Source organism: Cyanistes caeruleus, chromosome 8 (genome assembly GCF_971803275.1).
Source record: "Cyanistes caeruleus chromosome 8, bCyaCae1.hap1.1, whole genome shotgun sequence".
In the NCBI taxonomy this organism is placed as follows: Eukaryota; Metazoa; Chordata; class Aves; order Passeriformes; family Paridae; genus Cyanistes; species Cyanistes caeruleus.
The window spans coordinates 28,466,292-28,492,523 of NC_141708.1; the positions used below are offsets into that span (position 1 = coordinate 28,466,292).

The window sequence follows — 26,232 nt, forward strand, 5'->3', positions numbered from 1 at the left end:
TATGTAATGTATAATGCAACTTCTAACTATTTCCACGCTGAAATGTAGCAGAAAAATGGGGAACTTAATAGCAGAAACTTCTTCTGACTCATGGTAGGTTTATGAGTTGTCAGAGTGAAGAATAAATGCACTAACTTAATGGGAAAATATAACAGCCATTCTGTACATGTCATAGCTCAGGTGCCGCTTCAGAGCTAAGAATATCCTTATCCAGCAAAAGCAATTAAATATATGCTTAGCTTTAAGCAATCCCACAGGAATCCACAACATCTAAAAAGTAAGTAGTAATGATGAATAGAATTGTTACTCGTCACTCTGGAGGAATATTTATATAACAATGTCCTAACTGAGGCAAAGGAAGAATTTCACTGTGACTTTCTCACTGTCAAAATTATTTGCTTCAACTCTGAACTATTAGTTTTCAATGTGTGTGTATGTATTTCCACGAAGGTGAACAAAAAATACCTTGTCTTCATTTTGGAACCCATTTGCTCACATATTGTATACACCAGAGTTTCTGGAAAAGGAAATTAGGATTGCAAGAGACCTCTGAATGGCCTGAAAAATGAGTGGTGAAATTATTTTGCCATTATCTTTCTCAAGTACATTCCTAATTCTGATTCTAAGTCACCTTAGAGTCCACTCACTGACACCCTTGGCTTTTTCTCATCTCTCAGCTCTTCTGGGAAGCAGCTGTTTTGTTTCTCAGCACAAGATCCCGTTCAGCTGTAGCCACTGCCTTTTCCCACAGCCAAGTAAAGCACCAAACACCAAACATCTCTTTTGCTTTGCTGGGAGAGAATTACTGGGTGAAGTACTGGGGAGACAGTGTGTGGATATCTTATTTAAATAGTGGCTGAGGGAAGAGCCCCATGATGGATGAGGTGCTCAGTGGACTAGCTTCCCTAATAACTCACTAAACCCAAACAGCTCATGAATTTCTTCCTCCTCATGGGGCTCAGAAAACCATGCAGGATTCTGTCTTTCAGTTGCTTAGAGAATGAACCACTGCAAGGGTAGACAAAGGGTGGAAAGTTTACCTTTCTCTCAGGTGTTCTGATAATAGGAAGGGTAGGGAACACCCAGGACCACAGACAGGTTTCTGGTCTCCTTATAGGAGGTGATTGCAGGCAGCACTCTGCATGCCACCCAGGCCATTCCCACCGGGCTGAGGCTGGGAGAGAACAAGAATCAAACCAACAACCATCTTAAAGATCCTCACATGGGCCAGACCTGTTGTTCCACTCCCACTACAGCAACACACGGGGCCTTCCCTCCTCTCCCTTTTATCATATTTTAAAATGTAGCAAATCTGTTAATTAGTGTCAAAGAAACAATGCAAACTAGCTGAAAGCAGCTTTTCTGCCACTGATTGCTGACAAGCTAATAGGCCTGACATTTCCTTCAGCACACTACTCCTTTGATTAATGCAGCTTCACAATTATTTCTTTAAAAAATTTGTGTAATACTCTCCCATGGCATCAATTGATTTAAATATAAGACAAAGATGAAGCAGAGGTGGACTTTGAAAATGGGGAAAAAAGTTATAATGAGGTTCATAGTCAGGGAGGCTGTTACACCAAATCTTGGGCAGTTTATTACTGACTTAGGTAATAGCAAGGATCTTTTAAAAGGAAAAGTGGGATCAGCAGCACTTTCCTGTGATGGGCACCTGTTGCTAAAAATTCTTGGAGAAGAATTCTCTTATGTGAGACTGCCAACACTTTTGCGAAAGACTTGCACAAGAATAAATCTCTTCTTCAGTATTTCAATCTAAATTATTGAAAATAAGTAGCTACATTTTGTTTATCTTGTTTTACCTTTGTCAAGTCAAGCTGCCTCCAGCTGGCTATCCCAAAGCTCAAAGGCTGCTCCAGCATTTTTGAGCAAAACATATTCTTTTGTCTTCAGGCTTACATACATGAAATGCAACAGTGACTTTACAATCAGTCTGAAGTTTGTATTTTCTAGTCTGACTGAATTTGCCATGTGAAACACTCAACCTGAGAGGTTCAGTCTGGATTTTTATTTTCAGTTTCTCCCTGGCAAAAAGCTGCCACCCTCTCTGCTTGTAAACATGATCCCTTTCCCAAGATCATCAGCAGAGTTAGTGGACTGAAAAGTGGAACATTTGGTTGGTTGCTGTTTCCAAAGTTTTCTAGAAGAGTCAGGGTAAAATCAACACCCTTTGATGACTCTGCTTGGGGTTCTTGAGGAAAATACCATACATGACCTTACAGTCTGTTTGTGCCCATCTATCCTTCTGTTCTCACGCCTCTCCTTCCTCCAAAACTTTCTGTTACCAAATTAGAAATATAAACACATTCAAAAAAGGCAGCTCCATAGAAGAGAATTTTTGTGGCTGAAAAATTTTTAGCTGATTTTTTCTTTTTTTTTTTTTTTTTTTGTCTTCCCTACATACTGAAGATATGAGATCTGTAAAATCCACTCACTCCTCAATGCACAGAAAATCCAACCCCCAGCAAGGAACAGCCATCGAGGCTGGTTTGGGAAGGATGAAACCCTTGAGCAGACCCACTGCTGGCTGAGAGAGGCTGTGCTGTGTCCAGCAGGGGGATGACTAAGCAACATTCCACATCTACAGACAGGGATATTCCCGTGAGGGAGACTGATTCAAATCTCTTTACACCACAGTTCTAAAAGGGAAACCTCACAGGTCCTGCCTGTCCATAGCAGATGCCCCTGCCACAAGGCTTCTATCTGCTCCTTGCTACAGCATGTGACATTTTCCTCAGCTTCTGGAGATGCAGAGTTTCCTGGACACTAATGAATTTCCATGAAAGGCTTCAGTTTCAGTGAATCAGCTTTTCCTAATGAAAAACGACACTGACAGAAATTTCTCTGCCAGCTCTCTCACATTGGATAACCTTCAGAAACACAATTCACCTCTATGTTTCTCCATCTTGAAACAGGGCAGTACACCAACCTCTTTTTTACAACCTTCTCTGAGATGTATGGACAAAAGCACTGTGTAAGATCAAAATATCATTATTATTTATTATTCTAACCATCACAGAGACAATAAGGGAAAAGCAAAACACTGTGATACTGAGGTAACACAAAAAAGCCATTCCTCTAGCAACACTTTTTAAATTTTACAGCTCAGGCTTTCTTTTTTCTTTTGGCAGCTGTCTAAAAGGTTGATATAATTCCCCAATATCAAAACTGAAAAAAAGTTTCTCATCTCTTAAAGTAAGCAGGCAAAGAAAACAGGAAAAAAAAAAAATCTATAAGCATACATACAGCCTCTGATGGTTTTGTCTCAAAGCAAGATTTTTTTTTGTTGCCAGCATTTTCTTGAGCACACAAAGAATCAGTCCTGAAAAAGATCTCCATTATTGCAAGAGCCATATCCAGCATTTTACACTTCAGGGACAAAACTCTTTGAAATCTCAGAATACAACTTAAATGCTAGTAATAAAAGCAGATTAAGCATCCACTCATATCATCAACAAAAAATCCACACAGAACAATGCTTTATGGAATAAATCTCTGTATCAACAAAGTATCTATGTATTTAAATGCCATTCAGCAGAGATTTCCACCAGAAGTTATTTCCCCCCATTTCAGTGGGATTATAAAATATTCATACAAGACACAGAAATATTTATACACCACATGCAAAAACCCATTCTCTTCTGCAGAGAGTTTTGGGAAGTATAAAAATGTAACCCAGGTTGGTAGAGGACACTTCCTCAACACCAGTTCAAGCTCAACTCCCATCCTAGAAAATCTGGCTGTAGGAACAAACTGGGACCTCTGAAAGAAGGACAATAGGAAAAGTTATGGAATGTGGTGATATCCAAATATTTCAACCAGCTGAGACTGATGTTGAGTGCAGACAAACCCATTAGCTTGAGATACCCAAGAAAGCACACAAACACGATAAAATCTCCAGAGAAGAGGCCTCCTTTAGTTATTACAACCTGGACTTCCTCTGGAACAGGGCAGGCACACCACCTTACATCAGTACTTCATGTCCTATTTCCTTGCTCTTTCACAATGATCAGGACTTAAGCATATGAACTCTTTCTCATGCTAAAACCTTTGCACATAGGTGCCAAAAAAGCCCAAAAGTCCTTGCAAAAAAGAATGGGCAGCTACATATATCACAATACATCTTGTAAGGGCAAAGTTCCAGCTTACTGTCAATATGAACGTAGAAAGCAAAGAACATTTTCTATTAACTGATATTCACAGACTGCTGCAGCAGGTTTTGTCCTGATCTTCCTCCTCCCACAGTTCCACTATCTTTCAATTATCCAGGTACCAAAGTATAAAAACCAAGGAATAATCAAGAAAAATGAAAAAATTATGTCTCCTTTGCTACCTCCATCTTCTTTTCCTACTTCTTCCATTTTCAGAGTATTTTTCAAACAAGAGGCAATATAGCATGACCATAAAAATTATTACAGGCTCTTAAAATACCCTCTTGGCTTTGGAAAGAGACTTCAAAATGTTAAATAATTTCTGTCAGCCTTCAAGACATTAAAACCTCTGGAAAATATTCAAACTCTGTGCCTGGGAGAGAGAATTATTTCTGTAATTGAAAGAGGAACCGCAAAACACAAGTACATGGGCTCTTGGGAGATTAAACAATCAGCTATCAACTCAAAATGTACACTTGGGCTGCTTTTTTCTGCTTTGGTTGGTTTCAAGGTGAAAACTTAGTATTTCATAAAATACAATTACCGCATTTTGCATTGGAAGTTCCAGATCCCCCCCAAAAATAATGTGTAGGAGTGGTGAGTCTTCACACAGAGATTAATCCATAGAGAGGAGAAATGGAAGGCAGCCTCCCTGCCAGCCCATAATGAGTTTTATTCTACCTACAAACTGAATGCATCTACCTGTGGGACACTGTGAGTTATTTTCATACGTCAGAGATGGAGCAGTTCATTTAAAGTGACTTTTCTTATCTACCTGGCATGGTTAAGTGGCTGCTGTGCAAAAAGCCATGCATGGAAAGAAAGGTGTCCAAATGCAACAACCCTCCCAGCAGAAGACATGGAGACAGAGACAAGGTACGAGCCTGATGAGCAGCAGCCTTAGGATGGCGTTTTTGGGGCATCCCTCTTGGCCTTTCAACACCTTCAGGTACTTTGCTGAATTTATTTGTCAGAAAAGTCCCTTGGTTTCCATCAAGCACAAGTCCTTGCTTCCCTCCAGAGGGTCAGTCTGTTCCATCGCTTCCATTCCAGTCTGGGCACACAGCCACATAAATCATGAAGGAAAATCTGAACTTTTCCAATGTTCAGCAACAACTCATGGTCAATTCTAGCCATTTTAGGCCTGGGGAGGTTATTTGCCTCCTTATTTTGCTGGGATTTTGATGTGATGTTTGATTTGGGTTTTGGTTGGGGTTTTTTGGGTTGTGTTTTTCCTTGTTTGGTTTAAAATCTTGTTTAAGTTGTTTTATACGGCCCTAAACAAAACACAAAACTTAATTTGGCTTTTCTAGATGTCTTTCTAGTAAATGTTCTCACTTTCTTTGGTAATTTACTGCAGTTTTAGTCTCTAATCAGATATACAATCTGGGGTTTGCATTTATAAACAGTTTCCACTGGCAATAACTGGAGCCATATTTGTAGAATCAAATGTTAAATGCAACCAATAATGATGTGCCTATGTTCATTGTCAGCAAGGTTGCACTTGCATGATAGTGCTGATTCAGGGGATCAAAGCACTTTATATATCTTTATATATATATATACACACATACATACATATATATAAAAATGTGTGTGTGTGTGTATATATACATTTTATATATACATTTATATATATATATATAATTAAGCAATTAAGGTCAAGGTTTGTTTAGTGCTATTGCTCCACAGTTTTTGTTCCTGCAGTAAATCCCTGCAAGACAGACACAAAAATATTAGGAATGTTTAAGGTTTGGTGCCTGTTCTTCACTAACCAGCAAGGATTAGAGATTAGTTAGTGCAGAGACAAGCACAGCAGAAGTAATTAAAGCAAAGTGCCTCATGAAGGACACTGAACAATGTTTCAGCAGAACTTCAGAAGAGCTCAGGATTCCTGTTTTACCTTTTGCTATAACATGCCATTGCAAGGCCCAAATCCCTATCCAAGCACTGTGTAACACTCTCTAAACTCCAACTGAAGTGAGCCAAACAAGAGGCTCAGACACAGCTAGCACAGCCTCTGCCACTCTGCCCACTTGGTTCACAAAGGACACTCACTCTGTGCTGCTTCTCCTTTGTATTTTTAGACTATCAAGGCTACAACAGCCATCAGCTACATTTTGCAAAGCCTAATGACAGAGATTATTCAGATTCTCCGAGTGGCAAGTGTCAGCCCCAGACAGAATGAATCAGTAGCTTAATCCTTTATCTTGTCCTAGGGCTTTATAGCATGTATGACTCACAACATGGTGCTTGCAGAGCTGTTTCAGAATATTCAGGTCTCATGAGCATATTTTAGCTGTTATGTTACTGCTGGATGACTAATTCTCAGGATATTAACTTTCCTGTAAAGGGCCATGCTCAGCTGCACTGCTATAGTTCTGTTTCTCCCACCTAACAGTGATGGCCAGCGAGATCCAAACCACCAATGAGAATTGCAAGAAGCAAAAAACAAAAGAATCCTTACCAACATCTCCAAGCACCAGTGCTGCTTAGAGCAGCCTTTCTCAACAAGAAAAAAAATTCTCAAAGAAATTCTCAAAAATTCTTTGATAAGAGCAGCCACAACTTGGAGAGCACCGAGTGGATAGTGATGCATTTTGAGATGCTCCCAATTACATAGAATTGGTTTTAAGGCTGCTTTCGAAAGAAAGGAAGAGGTCTAAAAGGGAAAAGGTTATTTGAGAAGAGAGAAAGTAATAACAGAAAACCAGACAGAATCTAATGAGATCTAAAGCTAGAAATTAGAAGATAAAGTAGCAATATAATACCTAAACTATTAGAAAATAATCTAAAGAGAACGGCAAAGAAGAATATAGCAAAGGAAAACTGGCAAAGAGGTGGGCAATTTAGGGTTAGTAAAATATTCAGAAAAGCTTCATTTTTATTATCAGTTCCTGATAATAAAATGGAGGTGAGCTAAACTGTATGAATTAAATGCACATGCAAAACACGTGCCAGGTAACAAACACATGCCAGGAGAAATCTAACTCTTGCTCATCAAACCATGAACTACCCTATCTCTGTGCTGCACCAACACACCACATTTTGATTCAGCCCCAGGTAGAAACCCAACACAAACAAAGGCTGTATCAGGAGCATTTATTGAAATTCTTGCTGCAGTAAGTTACCTTGGTGAGATCCTGGTGGGTTTTATCTCCTTCACCAAGACACACGTGGTACACAGTTACAGGAGCTGCACTTCAGCACCTGCCTGCTCTCCTTCTGTCTCCACAATGGATGTGCCTCCACTGCTGCTCCCCACAGTGACTGACCCCAGAGCAGGAGCACTTACACTGACAAGCAGGACCTGTGGTTTCTTGCATGCCTTGCTTTTTCACATGGCCCCAGCCTCCATCTTTCCATGGCCTGGCTCCATCTTCTTGATATCCTGCCTGCACACCTTTATGAGCTTCCCCTGAGCCATCTCTTCCCAGGATTTGCCTGGAGTTATTATTGCTTACAATTCAAGTCAATTTTCTGAGTGCTGAGTGTTAGATCTGATGAAAAAGATTTAATATTTTCAATGCTTTTCTGCACAAACTGAATTTACCTTGTAAGTCCAAGCCCTTTTCTTGAATTTCATAATTGGTGACCATATACACTCTACTAGAGCTGATAAGAACAGGTAGCATTATTTAGGATCCAGTTGCAAGTCACTCTGGTCCTTACCACAGGCTTTTGACCTTTTGGATCTCTTATGGTCCAGGTGAAAGCTAATCACAGGAATTCTGATTGTTCTGCCTGATCTCTTCCCCCAGCACAAGCACACACTGCTACAAACTGAAACAAAGACCACAAACTCCCTCAAAGGATCATCAAAACCAAGACAGTCTTACAGAAGCTCTCTCCTAACCCACTCTCACCAGCATCACCAAAGATCCTGTCTGACAGCTAATCAACATTAGTTACCATAACTACACTGTATGAATTACCTAGTGAAGGGAAAAGAATCCCCAACTGGAAGTTACATTAAAACACAATAAATCCCCTATCAAAGTCATTATCTGAATCACTGATGCAGTCAAGTGCAAGAGGCATCTGATCTGTAAAAGGGATTTGTTTATCAAGCAGAATTTCAAGTCTTTAAGAACATAGCATCAGCAGGAGCAGCCTCACAATTTAAGTCTTAACACAGAACAATCTCAGATATCAAGTAAACATTTTGCCAACAACTAGTTAAATTCACAGAGGCAGGAATACTGGATGCAGAGAACCATAACTATTTCCCTGCCCTTTAATAGCACAGAGGGTTTTCAAAGATTTTTTTTCACTGCATGACATTCAATCAAGTCATTTAATAGTTTAATTTTGACAGGGCCCATGAATGTACAGTTCCCATTCTCTCCCTCACCAGTCAAAGCAGCACCAAATTTCACTGCAGAGCTTTCTGAGGCACCGAGGTGCACAGAGGAAAATATGCTCAGCTTAAAAAGATAAATGCTTGTCAAAAGCAACTGCATTTCCTGCCCATTGTTTCCTCCTCTTTTCATAAACTTATTGCTCTTCTTTTATCAAAATAGAAATTCTGTCATGGCAAACATTGTCCTAAACTCTACAGTTACCAGATGTGAAAATGTCAAGATATTAAACATGTGTGTACACAATGCAGAAACTCCAGCCCAGCCATCAGGCTTTGTGTTTCTTTACTCAGTCTTTTTCTGTAAAAAACATGCTCTAGAAAATTGAAGTGTAAATAAGAATGTGAACTACCAACACCACGAGTGATTTACGATGAATAGGGAAAATGAGAGGTTCTCTCTTTGCATTCAGTGAATTAACCAAATAAGAAGAAATCTGTTGTGATCCTAAATAGTGCAGGTGCAACCACAGGGAGGTTTCTTTACAGGTTCTTGCATCATGAAATGGTTAAAAAACAAACAAACCAACCAGAAAATACTGCAGGTTTAGGAGTTTGATTGAAATGTAATGGAAAGCATATTTTTAAGATACTTTATTATTTTTCAATTAGGATCCCTTAAATTTTTCTTTCTACACTGAAGACAGATGAATTTTCCAAGAAGCTCTGCTGCCTTTCAGGTACTTGCTTATTTACCAGGACCAGACGCAGGGAAATATTGCACCCATCCCCATGAACCCAATCATGGAAATCTCTCCTTTATCTCAAGTTAACCTGGGCTTAAAATTTAACCAATGTCAGATGTATTTCTGTAGAGCACAGGTAGATTCCCTGCCTGCCTCAAAACCCTGAAGAAGAGCATTTCAGCATCAGCTTTTCATCCTCTCCAATTCAGGACTGCTGAAGTTACATAATAAACTCACTTGGAAAATTTCAAAACTATTTTCATCTTTGGATTGAAACATCTCAATCTTATTTTTTCAAAAAAATAACAATTGAAAGGTATTTGTTCAAGTGGCTCCCTCTTCTCAGGGAACAGAAATTATCTGTGTGGCAAATGGAGAGGGTGGGTTGATTTTAGCAGAGTTAGGCAGAGGCCTGTGATTTGGCCAGGTTTCAGGCAAGACAGGAAAGGCTACACTTACAAGAGAATTGTCTCCAGCAGCACATGTGGCATCTCAATCTTCCGAGTTATAACTTCATCTCCACGTTTTCCAAAGCGAGTAAAAAAGTATTTTATTGATGTAATCCATGAGATAACCCTTTGAGAAATCCAATATGCTATTGAAAGATTACTATTATTGAAGTTCCCAGCAGTTCAACTAGACACTTTTCAGAAGTGAATCTTGAAATTTCTCATCCTGTCCCTTTATTCTGTGAAGTGCCCATTGATTGAGGTGATGATGTGCATCAAGCACAAAGGGTTAATTGCTGTGCATCACTTTTACTTAAAATAATTCCAGTAGAAAAGGCAGCTGTAACAGCCTATTGTGTACTTACTTTCAGGGAGTCTGAGCACATTTTCTGTGGAAACCATGGCAATTTGGATGTTCCTGACAAACAAAGAAATAATTACCCTTGCAGCCATTGAATTCAACTATGTGCACATGATGAAAAAAAACCAACTAGGAAATAAATGTCCATTTCAGCCTTCTTAGGCTGCAACAAATTACCCAAACCTAAGGTATAACCAGCTTTAGCAACAAAACTTGAAAACATTTTCTCTCACTCCTTTTCTTTCATTCTATTAATTAATTGCTTAAATACAGCTAAAAATTCTTTGTAAAAGTAAGGCCTTTTAAGTACATACAGACATTTTAAAAACTGCTTCTCTTGTGTGTTCTGGGAGTCAGAGGCAGGTAAAGGAAAACAAAAGGAAGTTAGAAAAATGGAGAAAAGGGAGGGAAACTGAAAGAGTAGGAGCTTCAGAAAAAAGCCCCTTCATACATAAAACTGTTCATTTCTGGGTAGCTTGGAAAGCATTCCTGCTTGTTCACAGAAACAAGAAAGCCCCCTGAAAGTGGGATCAATCCTAATGAAATTCATAAATCCCACAGAGCAGCTTGGAGAAGGCAGGGACTGGCTGTCCCTGTGGTAGGACAAATGTTTGCAGAGTCTGGAAAGCACAGATAATAACAATAGCAATAAATTATAGCCATTCTCAGCCTTTCTTCAGCTCATTCCTTTGCTCTGCAAACTTACAAATACTGAAGGCAAATGTTTAGCTCTTCATTATTTCATTTGCAGTGATTCCTCCAGCCAAATCACAAAATATAAACTGAGGAGCTAGATAAGAGTTTTCTCACAGAAAAGCCAACAAGCACAGGGAATTTGGGAAGTACCACTGAAATCTAATGGAAAACCAGGCTTTTCCTACCACTGCAAAACTTCTGTTCAGCCAGTGCCTCTGTCTGAGGAGAATTTTCCCCAACTGACCCAGGATACCTTCTTGGCTGAGGATGAAGAGGAACCATCCTGACACATTAGCAAAAAATTTCCTGCTTAATACTGACACAAGAAATTGCTGCTTGGTCCCCAGAGGATCAGGTGGCACTGGGAGGCAAACACACCTTGCTTGTACTCAAGGTCACTGGCCAAGAGGGCTGGTACCTCTGGAGCTCAAACCCAACATGTACACAAGGCTTGCTGCACAAAAGAGGAAGGCTTGAAGAAATTATCAGGAAGAATAGAAATAATTTATTTTCTTGGGAGAAGCAATTGTGTGCAAATGATCTCCTCTGTACAATTAAACTCTTTTTTCTTAGCCTGCTAAGAAATGCAAAAAGATGGACAGCCTAACAAAATGGTTAGCAGAGGTAATAGGAAATAATATAGTTTATTGTATTTCAGATTAGCTGTGCTTTCACAAAAAGACTGCTCCAGCAGGCTGAACAAAACACCACTCCCTTGTGGGTTAGATGGGAGAAATTACCTTTTCAGGTTTTAATTTTAAGCTTAAATTTATGAAACACTAATCCACGATCCATTAAAGATAGCATTTGCCAGTATAGCCAGCAAAGCAGGAATGCTTACAGGCTTTCAGAAGTGTGTATTTTAAAGGAGAAGAATCATTGGACTCAGCCTTTTCCATTGTTCCCACAGTTCTCTGGCAACACTTCAAAAAGGAATTGGCATAAAAACCTGTACAATCTGTTCTCCTCAAACAAGGCAAAGATTTTGCCTTTTTTTCTTCATCTTTGATATATAGGGACTTTTTACAAAGGGAAGGGACAAAGCAGAAGACAGAGATCTTTGTTTCTTTTTGGGGTTTTTTTTTAATATATATGCAGATATAACCATTGAGCAGATCAAACACCCCTCATGTCCAGCAGCCAGCCCAGCCTGTCTGATAGTGGAATATGGCACACTACAGCTTCAGGACAAATGCACTGTTATTTCCCCCAAGCACCCCTTCATTCTCCAGAAAACTGCAGTTTGGGGATTTCTGGAGTCAGAAACAATGTCTTGATATTTCCAAGTCTTCAGAGGAATTTTCCCATTTTTTTTTCTGAACTCATGTAAACTTTTACTTTATGTGGAACATTCTGCAAGCTGTGCAATCTACTGTTGCTATTTATCAGTGCTGAACTGACCACCTGCTGATTTCATCTGATATCTCTTAATTTTACTATTGGAGGGAAAAAAATGAACAAACTCTCCCCTCTTTTCTGCCTATTCCCTCTCAACAACCTCTTTTCTACCCTAAAGGCTATTCCTCTGTATGGTATGATGGTGCTGAGGTTTCAGGACCTTCTTTACACCTCCCTGTGTAACTTTTCCAGCTATACCCAGAAGCCTAGTGAGCAGAGGGAACCAGGAGTATGCACAGGATTCTGGATGGGTTTCATTTGTTCTATTGTTTCCACAATATATCTAACACATTATATATATTTTTAGGAGAGTAATGACAATTGAGGTAATATTTTCACCAAACCATCCATCAGGGTGCTAAAATCTGATTCCTAATTGAAAGAAACGGCTCAGAATCCATAATTTTATATGTACAGACAGGATTATTTTCCTCTTCTGTTCATCACTTTGCATTTATCTACACAAAGTTACATCCACCATTTCTTTCACTCAAAGACTTCATCTCATATACTTGCTCTGCATTTCTTTCAGGTTGCCCTTTGTCATTAATATACTGACAATCCTAGGACTGTCAACAAACCATCTCCTGTTTTCACTTTCACTTCCTCATTTCACTCCCAGAATTATTTTGACCACGATTATCTCAAAGATCATATGTTAATCAGCACTGACTCAAATACAAGTCTCTCTCTGTTAACAACATTGTCCACTTGAAAACTGATCATCCAGTTCTATGTTCTTTCCAATTTTTTTATCCATGCAATGGCAAGAACATGCAACTTAAGGGAAAACAGTGGGCATCTTCATTCTTGAAGCTGCTTTAATGAAGATAAAGCTCCCATATTAAGGTAACCTGCATTATTTGGAATGCATTTGTTTTCTAGCTACTAAAAAAATTATTAAAATTGACAAATCTGTGAGGCTTAACTGTCCTTATCAGAAAGTATGCTATTTCTGCCTCCTATTGAGCCCTTTTCTGCACAGTGATCTCCTTTGGAGGCTCATCAGGGGTTCAGGCCACAGAGTCCATGGTTGAGGTTCAGTTTGCACCTGAGACCTCAGCTCAAGAGCCACAAAACCAGGAAACAGAAAATACCACAAGCACTTCAAGGGAAAAAAACAGGGATTAGAGAGTCTTCCATATGCCATATAAGGAAAATAAAAAGTAAATCATTAATGCTTTCTTTTACTCTGTAGCTTTAACACAGCTCCACTTTTGTGTACTAGACATTCATTAGCCTTGACAAATCTTTGCTCTTTAGTAACAGACCAGGGCAGAACAGCAGAATTTTAAAGGCTCTGGTTGCCTTCCCTGTAGTAGAGCTGTGAGATTTGTCCCTCTGTTTCCACAGAAACTGAGACAACAACAATAGTACTTGCAAATAGCATCACACCCAAATACACTGTGGGCTCTATCTGCAAAAATATCTGACAGTGAACGTCATTCTGGACAATTTCATGGGAACAAGAGATTGAAAAAATTTACTCCCTCTAGACTGGTACCTTAATGTTAAAATTACGTATTTATCTGGAAATGTGTGTTTATAGTACACATCTAGAAACTCTCTCTGTATTTTTATGATGTGATTAAGCAGCTTCAGTTTGCTAGTACTTGCTTATCAGTCTTTGATGAAACACCTTTTAAAGAATGTTGAAAGATGCTATTTTTCCCCTAACTACTGTAGTAGAATGGAAGTGGAATTGGGTGATTTGTTAATTTTATTTATTCTGCATTAGTTTAAGAATGATACACATTACCTCTCCCAAGCAGTACAACTCCAGTTAAAGATTAAATAAAATGAGAAGTATCCAGTTCAAGATGCAACAGAAAAAGCACAAACAGATTGTCTGTGTCCCCATTTAATTATTGCCAAGATTTTAAAATCAATACCTAACTCAGAATATTCATGTTAGCATATCAAAATTCAGAGAACTAGACAGTCCCAGGCAAAGATACGTGGTTTGGTTTTTCTGGGGTGCTACAGTAGTCAGAGAAGGACAACTTTGAAAAATTGATTATTGTTCTTTTCCCAAAATCTGAGAGAGAACATCTGAAGTACCAGTAAAGTTTTCCAATTTCCTTTAAATGCTGTCTCCCTTTTATTTCCAATTCTGAACACAATGTTTAAAATGAATGAGTCATCATTTTAATATCACCAGATGAAAGATCCATATAAACTATTGCAGAAGAGCCTTTGTGAAATAGATGCTGGAGAGCAAGTGGGCCACTGACAATGGTCTTATCTTGATGGCTTTTAGTTGAGGCTGAGGTTTCAGCAGATCTTACCAGGCTGGGCAAATCACCCCATCCAGTGGTGACCCCATCTTTGAGCTGCTGGGCCCTTGTCTCCTCTGTGCTGGACAGGAACACCTTTGACAGCAGCACAACACAGACACTTGCTAAGCAAACTTGTCTGAGCTACAGCCATTAGTAAAAGTGTGTCTCTAGCTTAGTTTAACTGGCTTTGCAAGTGAATCGACACCAACCAAATTAAATTTCAGTTAATGAAGTTTGAGAGCATCAGCAGAAGGATTCGTGTGAAGTAACTATTCCACTCCAAAACATAATTCAGATTATTCTCTTTTGCTTGTGTCCTCTCCACATGAAGAAGCTATTTCTAAATCAACCACCCAAACTCCACTCAGCTGGACCTGGATTTAGAAACACAGTAATTCCATCAATTCCAACAATCCCACCTCTGTGCTTAAAGGTGTTTACCTCTAGCTGAACTAAATTAGGCCTTATTCTTATTTATATTACTTTTCTGTAAAAACTTTTCTTATTACTATATTACTTTTCTGTCCCCCTTTGTACAGGAACTTCTCCATTAGTATTCAGAAAAATCAAAGCTCTGTATCTGAATGCTCCACTCTAGGGAACACAACTTGTATCTTGTATTATTACCAGTACACTCAAACCCTGTTTTTTAAGAGAAATGCCGTACTCAAAACATAAATTTTGGTTTCCTGCAGAGATTATGAGGAGATATCCTTTGGTTCTTGCTGTGAGGCAGGGCTGATCACACCCTTGCAGCCTTCCCTTCCAGCCTCACATCCCCAGGAAATCACTGGAAAGCAGTTATTGTTTTAATTACAACTTTCAATAACCAGCCAAACTTATGGCAGCTGCTGTACTAGGGTAAGTATAAAACCTTTCTTTAAATTCTTCCATTAATAAAATCTGTTGGAAACAAGAGGAAGAAAATCTGTATCTTGTGCAAGATTAAATTAGAAGTACCAAAACGTCTTCAACTCCTTTTGTTCTTGCAGAGTTGGAGAGAAAATTTGTCAAATATCCACACCTTTAAAATGTATTTATCCAATGAGGAGCATGAACCCAGGAAAAAAATTCCAAATGCCAAGATCTATTCTTTAATGAAGAGGAATAAATTTGTCCCAACCCTACCAGAAGTCACTGTGGCACATGGTAGAACTCTCATGGATCTCCTGGTGCCCATGTGTCCTATCAGCCTGAATTCCTAAGCTTTTAAGCATCTCTCCTCTCTGGGCAGGCTGGTGCTTGTCCTACACTGACAGCCTCTGGTTCCCCTGGAGCACAAGTGTCTGAAGGCAGGGCTGAAGTGCAGCTGGAGCACTCGGATACTGTGCAACCATCTGTGCAGTCTCGCAGCAGCTGCTCATCTAAATGTCCTCAGAATGCTGCACTGATGAGTCTTTTCACTTCTGCTCAGGAGGTGATAAGAGAGCATTTTACCCCAAGCTGTGGCCCAGATGTATTGAACCCTAAATACATTACTTCTGTTTTGTTTTCATTTTAGAACGAAAATTAATAAACACTGCTATTTGCAATGGATCAGCTCACTCATCTGCCGGGGGATTTTCTCTGTGGCTCCTTCCAGTCACTTCTCAACACTAAGCTGTTGTGTTCCACAGCCACAGGATCACATCCAGAGAAGCTACAGTTACCAGGAGCAGGCATGGGACACCAATGAGATGGACTTCTGCTCAGGAAACCATTTATTCAACACAAACTCAGACCCAGAGACAGAGAGCCCAGAACAGAGGCAGGGTGATGGTTTTGAGGGACAGAACCAGGGTGGAGTTTAAGGTCAGGGACCACTAGGAACACAGCAAAGGAGAAACCCCAGGGGCTCAAACCCAATCAGAACCCCTGGGCTGCCACCCCATGAGGGTCTGGGGTAGGGCAACTCTTCCAGGGCTCACAGGGCCCATCCCCTGAGGCAGAGGTTTTAGAATTCACACTAGCCAGGCTTTATAGCCACTTACCTGGAACTAAATCTTTGCCTCCCTGGGGCACCTCACACTGATCTACCATGGGGTCATTCACAAACCTTCAAAAGATCTTTGGGTCAGGGGTTACTTTGCTCATTTTCAGAGTGAATGTTCTGTCTGCATAGGAAAATGCCTGTACTGATCTCTGCCATTTCCTCTTCCCTCTTTCTCTCTGTCCCTCCAAGCTTCCAAAGCTGACTTTAATCTGCTATCCAGAACAGAAAATGCTCACATGGAGTCACTGCTTCACTAACAGGAATCTCTGTCCTCTCCTGGTATTGCCTGAACGATTTTATTTCATTTGTATACTTGTCTTCCTGTTGCATACAATCGTGTGTCTAAGTGGTTAATGGAAATGTAATAATGCCAATTGCCAGCCTTTCAAAGTTATTCCAGCGACACAGGTCAGTCACTCACCTCTTCACTGAGCAGACTGTTAGAGACTCACCCTGTTAAACTAGATGAGAGCAAAGGTAAAACCAGGCAGCACCCAAGACAGGACCTATAGAGAGCAGAAACAGCTGGGAAGGATGGCGAAGTGATTTTACAGCAGCACAAAGAGGTGATTGGTTACACAGTGAGGCTCTGTGTCATGAAATATTTCATTCCTTCATGGTCACTCTAGTCACTGCTCCTACTTAAAACCTTAGAGCTCTGTCTCTTTGGTTTTCCTTTTAATTGCAAAGTAGAAGGTGAGAAAGTAGTACATTGGCTGTGCAAATAGAGATAAATAGGCTATCTAACAGTATTGAAGCAACAGCAAAAGAATGTTATGCCTAGTTTCAGACTTTCTTCTTTTTCTAGGAAGGCAGTAGGGGCTCCAGAGGAGTGATTCAGAGGACTTGGCAATAAAACCAAGAGAAGTGGGCTAGAGGAGTATGAGGAACAGCAAGTTTGTAGAGCTCAGTGGCAAGTGAAAAACCTCCAGTGAGCACTTACCTCATTTACATGATGTTCACCACAGTTCATGGCACTCAGGAACAAGCACTGTGACAGCTCCAACAACAAAGGCAGTTTTCAGGGTGGAGAGAAGCAACCATAGGCCAGTGCACAGTCTGAAAGGCAGATGAGGTGAGAGCTCAGACTGAGCACAGGTAGTCTCAGGAGTCTTTCTTTCAAAGGATTCCAGGGAATTCCCTCTGTAGATGAATCCCAATGCCTTCTGACAAAACAATTGAGCACTTCCTTAATTTGTACAGAGAATAGATAGAGGGCTTTCCTGCATACAAAAGCTCAAAAGGACAGGAGGTAAAACAGCAGAGCATAGCAAGTGTGTGCACACACTCAGAATGTGCCAGGGAAATGTCATTTATTTTCCTCAGACTGAGGCAGAAGAGAAATACTCAGAGCTGTTTGTAGACTCTAGGTAAAATTGATACCTGTGTGCAGGTTTATTGGCCAACACTCAGGTTCTCCTGGTCACCAGAGGATCTTTGAGTCTATGCCCATTCCAGTGAAGAATATCTAGAAAGGCATCATTATGTCATTTCACAATTCATGGAAAGAAATGTATTCTTCTCCACTTGAAATCCTGTAAAGTCCCAACAAGTAAGTAAACTTGATGTCAGAATTTAACCACAGGTGTGACAAAACCAGCTTGGTCTCAAAGGCACCTAAACACATTTAGGTGACAATCTGTTTCCAATTCCTGTTCACACACTTTTCATTCTTCTATGAAAGATGCCACAGGAAAAAAAAAAGACATTTGTCTCCCACACTATTTGAATTTAGGAACTGGAAGCTTGCCACATTTTCATTTGCACTAAGAGAAGTAACAAGATAAAATCTACTGGGCTTGAGCAATTTTGGAAGATGCAGTAGAAGGTAAGGAGATCTTTTATCAGACAAGAGTCTGGAAGCACAAGCAAAGGTCCTGGTTTTGAAGTGGAAGGTTTTGACTTTCACTTCCCACTGCTGAGAAGGTACCACTTTAGGACGTGTTAGGAAAGGTAACTCTCGGATACCTGTAGGGACTACAGGGACACAGAGCAGCATAACAAGGTCAAGAGTGAGAAGCTCCCTCCCCTCTGGAGTGATAAATGGGATCACAACCCTTATTTTGGGATAGGCTCAAGGTTCTAAAGCCCTAAGGGTCCACAATTCAGCCTGAGAAAAAGTTCAGACATCACTCAGACCCTCCTACCCTGGCCCAAAGGACAAAACTGAACAAAGTTCCCCTGTCTGCCGCTACCACTTCTGGATAAGTGAAACTTAATGCTCTCTACATAACCCCCACCTTTTGTCAAAACACACATTGCCATATTTTATGTAACCCTGCACCCTCACCCAAGACTCTGACTGGGAGAATGTAGAAAAACACCCAAACAACTTCCTTTGAAACCAGGAATCCTGTTGACACTCAGCCATGTTGGCCAACAGACAACTCAGATCACAGCACCTGTAATGTGATTTCTTGGATAAACCCAGAAGGACGAGGGCAACATTACAAACAAAATCGTGAGAAGCAGAGTAAAGCCTGCCCTACCCCACAGAGAGACACAAATATAAAACAGCTACACTAACTCTGAGGGGAGTGACACTGTGCTGTGCCTTGCTGCATTCAAATGAAATGGCAGGAAAAACCTGCTGGAAGAAAAGTTGTTCGACTCTGCACTGATAAAGGCTTAGTGATTTAAAGGCTCATCAGAAGGACAACTGCTGAGGTTTTGAATTGCCTGCTAGAAATAACTCGAGGAAGCTATTCCTTACAAAGATCCCAAAACTTGCCTGGTTGGGCTTTGTTTTATTGTTCTGGTGATTGCCTATTTTTGTTTTTTTGGCTTTGTGTTGTTTGTTTCAAGCTAGCAGGAATTTAGTTTTATTAGTTATTTAAAAATAATATTTTGGACTTTTAAAAATATCTGATACACATGGCTGCGGGGTTTTTTTTGTCCATTTCTTTGATTGGGTTTATCTCTCCCCTCCAAAAAAAAAACAGCCCTACTTTATGCTTTACACAGCCTTATCTTGCAACCTAGTATTTATAGCATTTGTATCCTAACCTTTTATACCAGCAACTGTTGAGTTATCTCTCCGCCCTTTACTTGACTTTATTACATGCAGCGAGAACACGGTGGATCCCAGAGGTATTATATGCTCAGAAAAAAAAAAAAAAACAACCATAAAAATCACAGCTTTTGATCTGCCATAAGTCTCATTTCACATCACATGAAATGATATGTGCATTTCTTATTTTTTGATTAAAAATGCCTAAAGTGAATATTCCACTGGCTTTCCCCCTAACCCACCCATTACACACCACCAGGTAATTATGGTCTAGTGGGTCTGATACACAGCATGGCTGCTGTGCACACTGACATCCTTCACAGGCTAAAACTGATGCTATGAGGTTAAATCCTGCCAGTTTAGCTCCTGAAAGTGATCCCCACTGCACATGTAGGACAGGACTGCCACCTGAGGGAAGGGGAAAGCTGGGCATTAGACCAGGTGTGTCATCAATCTGCATCTCTCACAACAGCTTTATTAGAGACACAGGGCTTCAGGATGCACCTCCTGGAAGGACTCAGAAACTCCAGCTTCCCTTGCTGTGGCTCAGAACAGCACTTTGTCTTCCATTTGATGTGTTCACAGCCCTCAGGTGGAAGACAGCAAAGTGACCAAACAGATACTCTGAGAAGTACAAATTCTTTGGTGGTATGACCTTGTGTATCAGTAGAACTGCTTAGGCAGATTGAAACTGCTTGATTCCAAATGCCACCTGAACGGGAAACAAACAGAATCCAATAGTCCCAGGCTAGCCATAAGATTGCATCTGTACATAAGGCTGGCCACAAAAGATAACTCAGTGGGGCTTTCCTTCCAGACTACATATGAACTTTGATTAAGCATTGTTTTATTATTTTATGTTTTATTATTTCAGACATTACCTTGGAAAACTGCTAGATGGTGCTAGAATATATACATATGCAATACAATGCTAATACAGGGGTTTAAGCTGCAATCCTGCTCTCTGGAATTAGCCATTGATGTAATTGCCTTATGACTGCTTGTTGCATATGAACAGAGAGCTGTGTCCAGGATGGAGGACGGCAGAATCTTATTTTCTCATGCTTTGCAGGGGTGAACATAGAGAAACACTCAGCTGGACTCACATCAGGGCCCAAGTCAAGGAGATTGACTCATCCCCTGTCCAGTGACAAAGTTCAGGGCACAGCCCTGCACACATTTAACAAGCATGCAGCTCTATGGATTCTATATTCCAAGAACAAGCCATCCTGCATAAAAAGAGCTTCTTCCAGAGTACACTGTGTTCCTTCTCAATGCAAATATTCTTGGAAAAAGAAAAAAAAGAGACAAAAGAAGAAAAAATGAGGAAAAAAAGGCAACCAACCAAACAGAAAAAAATAAATATGTTCCTAAGCATGTTTACAGCAAAGGAGAATTTGGTGAAGAAACCCTAATTGCCTGGAACTTGTGTTACCAGTCTAGTTAATATTACTGATTTTTGAGTGGTTTGTATGGGGAAATTTAAAAACAGTATGTCATAAAAATATGGGATTAGAAATGAGAGATGAAGTTAGAAAGAAGTATGGTAACAAATGAAGCGTCACTGGAGCAGTACAGACTTGATCCATAATCTACTGGAGTTTTCATATGGGAAAAATATATATTAGATATACAAAAATATATATAAATAGAAATTTTAAAATTGTATTAATATACTCGATTCTTAACGTCGATGGCCAATCTTGTGGACACTGAGGGAAAGGAAAGCCCCAAGCAGACTAAGACCAGCTTTAATTACTGTTAATCTGTAGAGACATCCAAATCAGAAATATCATCCTGGCATTTTCCTGTTTACCAGCTGCAGATCAAGCTCTTTAACATTTAATCTTTGTAAGTACTTGCCCTTTGAAAACCCCTCCTTTCCTCATCTTTCCCTCAGCAAATCACCTCCTGTGCTCCTGGTGCACAGCAGTTCCTGCCAGCTTCTCCTGGCTATTCCCTGCCTGGGGAGCTTTCCTTCCAAGCCCCTCTCTCTGCTCTGAAGTTTCTCCTTCCTAGGAGGGGAATATCAGCTTTCAAGTTAAAACCCCAGGAGCTCAGGGTACTCCTGGGCACATTCCTGGGGATGGGCAGTGTTTCTGGAAAAGCAACCAGAACTGCCCCAGCAGAACTGCATGGCTGTCCTTGAAGACAGAGCACCTAAAGAGCTGCTGAGATCAAAACAACACCTGGGCCAGCCTAGAAGCACAAAAACTACTCCAGGAGATCAGAGCTGCTTTGTCCCTAGATGGAGGCAGTATTTGTACCACCTCGGCCAACAAACCTACACTTCATCGGGTGGCAAGCACCGATGACCACACTGCAGTGTTTACCCCTCAGGCCAGCAGCACCTGAGAAACCAAACACCTCATTTTGCCAAGATACTGTATCCAATAAATTGTAGTGTAAATAGATTCGTTTTCAGCTTCCTGTGTTTGTGTCTTTCTCCCATATAGAAGAGTCTTTCAGCAGGAAATTTCAGGCATTCCTGAAATCTTTCAGAATAAAAAGTAAAATAAGAACGGAAGTTATAAAGTGAATTCACTTCTCAGAAATCATTGTGCAAGATTAATCTATTTTCTCCTGGAAGTAAGCCTTATCACACATCTCATCTCTTATACTCTTTCAGACCGCTAAGTAACTGCACCCACCCCCAGAGGAGTACTAGAAATTCCTGGTACAGTTTGTGGTTTCCAAGAGCAAAATTACATGGAACTGCCTTTGCTTGACCTTTCCTTTTCCAACATGTTATTTCTACATTTTTGAAGAAACCATATATAATAATGATAAAAACATCTCTTAAGACTTCTCTCTATAGATTTTTTGGTAAGTCTGTATGACATTTCCAAGAAAGCAAATTACTGGCATTGAATTTATCAACTTCTTTTTGTACTTTCAACATGAAGTATGAGAGAAAATTTTCCTTTCCTGGAGAAAAAAGAAAAAACAACTTCGTTGCCATTTTGCTGCCTGATTGAGGTGAGGATTTCTTCTTTGTACCAAATTTTAAAAAAACCAAACAATTTATGGGAAGAAAAAGCCTATATGATTAGCACAGTTTATCTAAAAATCATATTAACTTTATTGACTCTATGACACATATTTATTATTATATATGCAATATATAATATTATATATATAATATATTATTATAATAATAATATATTTATTAATATCTGTAGAACACCCATTAAGAAAGATTTTAATTATTTTTCCTCTGAAAAAAACTAAGCCACATTTGTTCAAACAAGTCAAATTGAGGATTCAGGCAAAGCACTCAAGCACATTTCCATCTCCTGCACCCGTAATTGTTTATGCAGTAAGGCTGTACCCACCCACACCAGGCAATGGCCATTTCCCATAGACACCTTTTAGATAAATGACTGCACCTAGAGACACACAGTCCTTGTAAACACAGAAGAGAGCACTTAAGTACAAATGAAATACCCAGATCTGGAGAACCACAGCCCTTGAGTAGGCCACAGAACTTTCCAGACTATAAACGCCCATGTCACACAGCTGATGAAATTAGCACTTTATTACCTGGTGTTCCAAATCAGCAAATGAGGTTCAGGTGGAAGGTGGAAGAAAATCCAGATCACCTGATGCTCATCAAATGAAGCAGCTGATTACCCAAACAGTCTTCATTTGATGTTAATTCAACATGAATGACATTCACATATCACTCATATTGGTCAGTTCTGCCCAAGTTACCTCATCATGCACTAAGCACAACTCCTCCCACTCCCACACCTCTGCAAACCCCACGGTGACACTTCTATTCCAGGTAATTAAAAATAAAATTTAAAAATTCATTTTTCCACTGCAGAGTCTATTTGTCCCCATAGTTTCTCTTAGTACAAACTTTAACATGGATTTAACACTATTATTAGGCTGTAAACATTATGCTCTGCCAGGCATTACATTTCTGCCATGGCTCTGCTGGCTCAGAAGCCTACTGCCTTAGAGAGGACATTTCCCAAAACAGCTCTCTCCAGCCCCATCAGTGCTGGATTTTCCCCAGGCAGCTCCCAGCACCGGGCCAAGAGCGGGCTGTTCCCAGAAATTAGTGCAGTCCAGGATACAGCTGTAGGGCTTAAGCTCTATGGCACAGGCTGTCAAGTGTGCAGGAGCAAGGATGGCAAGAGGTCTTCTGTGAGGTTTCCAAAAAGGCTTACTCTCCAAAAGGGTCAGGGACAAAACACAGAGAAACTGCATGTGTAGGAGCTTCTATATGGCAGAGATCTCAGGGGGAGGGAACAATCTTTAACCAATAGGGAAAACACAGGGGAGGATCAAAGGGTGGGATCCACAATATACAAACCAATGGGGAGCACAGGGGGAGGGGAACAGATCAAACAAACCAATGGGGTTTCAAATATTAGGAGATTTCCAAGGGGGTTCCAGAGCAGGAGGCAGGTACCATGTGGGATTGACAACTCAGAAGGAGAAGGAACAGAAAACATTCTGTAACAAGGGGTAGGTCTTAGGGAAGACAGACAGCTAGAGGGAAGGGTATAACAGACTAAAGCAACAAAGAAGAGGGGAAACAGTACAGACTATTAGAGACAAAAACACACCACAACCATCAGGAACTGGGAGATGCTGGCTTGCAGGCAGCAGAGAACTGGCTATAACCTGTGGCGCCAGGAGTCAGAGCCTCAATGGACCTGTCTTAGCAAGAATCGTTCCCCAGCAGCTCTGGGCCTCACCAGAGGCTGGCACAGTCCTGTGCAAAGCAGCAATTTCCTTGTCTCTATGAACGTATCAGGAGTCCTACTGACTCTGGACTGATTCCTTCTCCTCTTCCTACCCCACTTTTAATGCCAGCTACCCACTCTCTTTTCCAGACCACACGAAGAAACTTGCTGTCTCAGGTCACTACCCTCTAAATCCTGCCTCTCCACTCCCCCAGCAGACAGACTAGTAGGAATTACTTATCACTGTGCAATATGTACCTACAGGTCTTTCAAATATCTGACAAAAGATGAAATACCCAAATATCAAGTTTGGTGCTCTCTTGTTTTCTTGCGAGGAAACACGTATTTTTCCCCTCTGACAGCAGTAAAAAGATGAAGCAAGAAAGCATGTCATGTATTTTCACTAAAATTTTCTTACCCTAGTGCTTATGCTATAAATGTACTTACTGCCTTATCACTAAATTTTATCTTGCTGACAAAAGTTTCCATAACAGCCATAGGATTCACAGTGGGAAGTACAGATATATGAATGCCAGCAGCTCCCGAACAGCTACTGAAAGGCCAAATCACCTCCTTCATGTTCAGAAACAAAACCTGAGCTGCAGGAGGAATGCTGAAACAGTGGATAAGCTGTGGGCCATCAAAGGATGGGAGATGTGTAAGGGATACAGACTGAGAGACTGGAAAGGCTGAAAGCTGCTGCCAGTGACAAGGAACAATCTCCTTTGCACAGGACAGGTCCTGCAGGGGCTCTGGACTGCACCAAGAGCACAGACCTGAGTTCTCTAGATCACCCCACCCTCAAAAGCAGGAAAAGTGCCTGGAGGCACAGACCAGGGTAGCTGCAGGCTGGAGAGGGCACCAGTCCAGACACACACAGTCCTTTGGGTGTCTGGCAGGATCTTTTGGTTCTCTGGCAGAGCTTTCACACAGTGCTGGCCTGGTGACAGCTGTGTCAGCATTAGCCACCACAGAAAAGCACTAACTCACTGTAAAGACCCCCTGCCACACGCAACCTCCCATCACCTCTCACTTGGGAAAGGGAAAAGAACTCATCAACACAGAAATTAATTTGACAGTAACCTTGAGAGGCTTTGGGGAATTCTCTGGCTTGCCTAATAGCTACAGAGGGACTTTCTGCACTGGGATTTCATATAATCTAACTGTTTGCTATTTAAACAGAAAATAATCTTTTAGAGCCTGCAACTACCTTGGACTGAGTCCCCTTACAATTACAAAAGTGATTGTGTTTGAATAGCCGGCTTTCTCCTTCACTGCTCCACTTCACTCTCGTGACTTCTACAGGGAAATCATCCTTTGGACATCACAGGTAGATGCTCCAGGCATTACTGGGCTGCCCAATCCTCAGTATCTCAGCCTCACTGCTAGTACTAGTCTGGGCAGAAGAGAATTGAACTGTTACAAAGAAGAGTAGTTGTTTTGACACCTTTGAGAATCCTTATGCACACTGGAAAAGTCTCCTCCTATTAGCACTCATAACTAGGAGTCACTTAACCTTCGACTGTATAACACAGTCAAATTCCATGATATATTAGATTGCCACTGTAGAAATAATTAAGGAAGACAGTGCAGCAAATAATAATTTACAATGGTGTGTCTGCAATCCCAAGTTCTCAGCATGTTCTACAACTGTTAATGAAAAATAGGTGAATGAGAACGGGCTATGTGATTAATGTTACAGTCCTTCCCACTGCAAAAATGTCATGGAGGGAGGCTAACACCGTTCAAAACTGACAGGAGAAGGGAGAATGCCTGGATAACAGAATGCAACTCTCTCTTTGCTTAGTTTCATTTAAAAAGGTATGGGCCTGTTAAAATTTCATGCAAGCTTGCTAAGTTGACTGTCCTTATAAAAAGAGTAATTATACACACACTTTAAGCACGAAGCAGCACAATAATTAAATGAGTAATTGCCTTCCCACTTTTAAGCTGTCATGCAATTAAACTTAATTAAACATTCTCTATACTTCACTAATCTTATACAAACAGAAGAAGGTAAGAAGGGTGTGGCAAAGAAAGGGCATTTGGCAGAAGGTTGAGCCTATTATTCCGTCTATAATAAAAAAATAACACTGTACAGTCAGCTCTAGGTTCTCATGTCATTGCCTTGTTCCTGGCCAGAATATAACCT

At 40.5% G+C, this 26,232-nt stretch overlaps 1 long non-coding RNA gene across 2 annotated transcripts in view; it reads right to left on the reverse strand.

Annotated features, from left to right (window-relative positions):
- The window catches only part of LOC111931445 (uncharacterized), a 71,058-nt gene that overhangs the window by 39,235 nt on the left and 5,591 nt on the right, over positions 1-26,232 (reverse strand). Inside the window, exons 1-6 of one of the 2 annotated variants that reach the window (XR_015290080.1) lie at positions 23,559-23,628; positions 22,924-22,982; positions 17,754-17,838; positions 17,314-17,429; positions 10,030-10,082; positions 9,675-9,791 (exon numbers count right to left, since the gene is read on the reverse strand). This is a non-coding gene — a long non-coding RNA (uncharacterized LOC111931445). Of the gene's footprint in view, positions 1-9,674; positions 9,792-10,029; positions 10,083-17,313; positions 17,430-17,753; positions 17,839-22,923; positions 22,983-23,558; positions 23,629-26,232 lie in introns of those variants that run through there. The other variant, XR_002865543.2, reaches the window with a different exon arrangement.